Here is a 2,591-nt window from a genome sequence, read left to right on the forward strand (position 1 = left end):
TCAACAGAGTAAGTCTGCAAGCTGGAGACCCAGGAGAGCTGATGGTGCAGATTCAGTCTGAGTCCAAAGGGCTGCAACCAGGAGAGTGGATGGTAAAGTTCTTGCCCAAAAGCAGACAGGCTAGAGACCCAGGATAGGCTGATGTTTCAGTTAGGGTTCAAATGCAGAACGTACCAAGTAGGAAGAATTTTATTTTACTTGGGGGTAGGGTTAGGCATTTTGTCTTATTCAGGCTCTCAACTGACTGGATGAGACCCAGTCACATTGGGGAGGGCAACCTATTTTGCTACCTATTTAAATGTTAGTCTCATCCAAAATCAGAGATACTTAGAAAAATATTTGACTAAATATCTGAGCACCTGGTGGCCCAGTAAAATTGACATATAAAATTAATCATCGGGCTTCCCTGGTGGCGCAGTGGTTGAGAGTCCGTCTGCCGATGCAGGGGACACGGGTTTGTTCCCTGGTCCGGGAAGATCCCACATGCCGCGGAGCGGCTAGGCCCATGAGCCATGGCTGCTGAGCCTGCGTGTCCGGAGCCTGTGCTCTGCAACGGGAGAGGCCACAACAGTGAGAGGCTCGCGTACCGCAAAAAAAAAAAAAATTAATCACCATACTTCATCTGAACTGAACACTTTCTATGTACTGGGCACTGTGGTAAATGCTTTTCATTTAAACTCCTATAAAGGATAACACAATCCTATGAAACTACTTGCATTTGCATTGGTTCCATTTGCTAGATGAGAGGTTAAGTAACTTGCCCAAAGTCACAAAGCTGGTAAGTGAAGGGGCCTGGATTGGGAATCTGAATTGGAATCTGAACTCATGGTACTAACTACTGTTTGTATTCAAACAACTTAGTGAGAAACTTCTTTATAATTTTAGAAGAAATGAAATCTTCATTTCATCGCCTTATGTTTTCTGCTTCTGTACATTCTTCCTATGGGCCACTACAGGCACTATGTAAAATATATCTATTGAAATGTAACCAGAGTTCATCATTGTGGTTACCCGAGAGGAGGAGGAAAATACCAAAGACCCAGCAAATAAAAGTAAATTATCTCTTTGAAAATTGAGTTATGACTATTATTTGAAATGTCTAATTTATTAAATAAGGAACTAGATTATATCATTGAATTTTGAATATCTTGACCTAATTTCAGCAATAGCACTTAACTGAAGTATGCCCTTCTGTGAGACAACCACTGTACATGTCATGTGTATGGTCACCTTTCTTTTCACTAAAGTTGACTGATTTAGGCAAAATCAATATACCTCTTTTTAGAAAAGAAAAGAAAAAAATTTGGAACAAAATGATGGCTAATAAATATATTCAAGGGGAAAGTCTTAAGTGACTTTGAAAAATTTTGTTACTGCAGCTTCTTAAACTATAGAGAATTCCAGGTAAATAACCTTATGGTAAAGGATAGGATGCATTAATTTTTTCATTATGCGAACCAAAAAGACAACTGAGAGCTGCCCTGTTCTGATAGCCATCCACAAAAACATTAGCTGTGTCCTTTAATATTCATGAAACTTCTCAAAGGGCATGTTGGTAATAATTTAATCCTTGAATGAATTTTAAGTTTCCATTGGGCATTATCACTCTTATTGGATGTATTTAATTTTTTAAATCTACTGACTATAATTCATATGAAGTTATAACAGAAGAAAAGTAAACCAAAAATTTTAAGAGCATTATCAACTAACCTATTATTTTGATTTGCTGCTTCAAATTTTGTTTCAACCTTTAGAAAACACTATTATTCAGAGAACTTCCCATGCCTAGAGAAACAACTAGTGAATAGATCTATAATTCCTATAAATTGGGTCAAAGCTATCAGTAAGGACTTTCTTAATGGTTGTGTTTGCAGAATAACTTTATCTGTGTATCTTTTCCAAAATCCTCTGCCTGTAGCCAGGCCCCATAATGATGACATTACTGCTTGTTACTGTACAGAAGGGCTCTAACATGAAGCTGTTGGAACTCAGTCATAATTTGTACCTATAGAGAAGACAAATGAACTGAGGAAAAAAATGGATGAAACTCAGGAAGATATAATCAAGAATGGGGAAGCCAGCCTAGTTTTGTTGGTAAGGCTCAGCATGGGCAGTGGTGTAGGGCAAGAAATAGGGCACTGACATTATATCCAGTTCAGGTTTTGGCTATAGTAGTGCCATTAAATCACATACAAAGAACAAAGCACAAATACAGTCCTAGGCAGGAGTGAAAAATTTAATAAGTGGTAAGAAGTTTGATGTGGTATCGACATGGCTGGTTATCCAACTCAGGAAACAAAACATGAGACAAAATCAGAGTACCTTGATCTTGGTTTCTTATATCATTCTCCAGAAAAGGAGCCAGAGCTCTTTGGAGAAATGACTGGTCCAAGGGCTAGGTCAGGAATTACACAGTATTAATCTAGAGCATCTTGCATTGCCAGAAAGTGAGAAAATAATCAAAGAAACAAAAGGATGAGGCCATGTCAGTGGGACATGGAAACCAACCTGAAAGGGCTTCAGATTCCAAAGCTGGAATAATTTGAGCAAAAAATAATAATAATAAATAATGTACTCTTAGATTATACTTC

Source organism: Neophocaena asiaeorientalis, unplaced genomic scaffold, assembly GCF_003031525.2.
Source record: "Neophocaena asiaeorientalis asiaeorientalis breed wild unplaced genomic scaffold, Neophocaena_asiaeorientalis_V1.1 scaffold218, whole genome shotgun sequence".
NCBI lineage: Eukaryota > Metazoa > Chordata > Mammalia > Artiodactyla > Phocoenidae > Neophocaena > Neophocaena asiaeorientalis.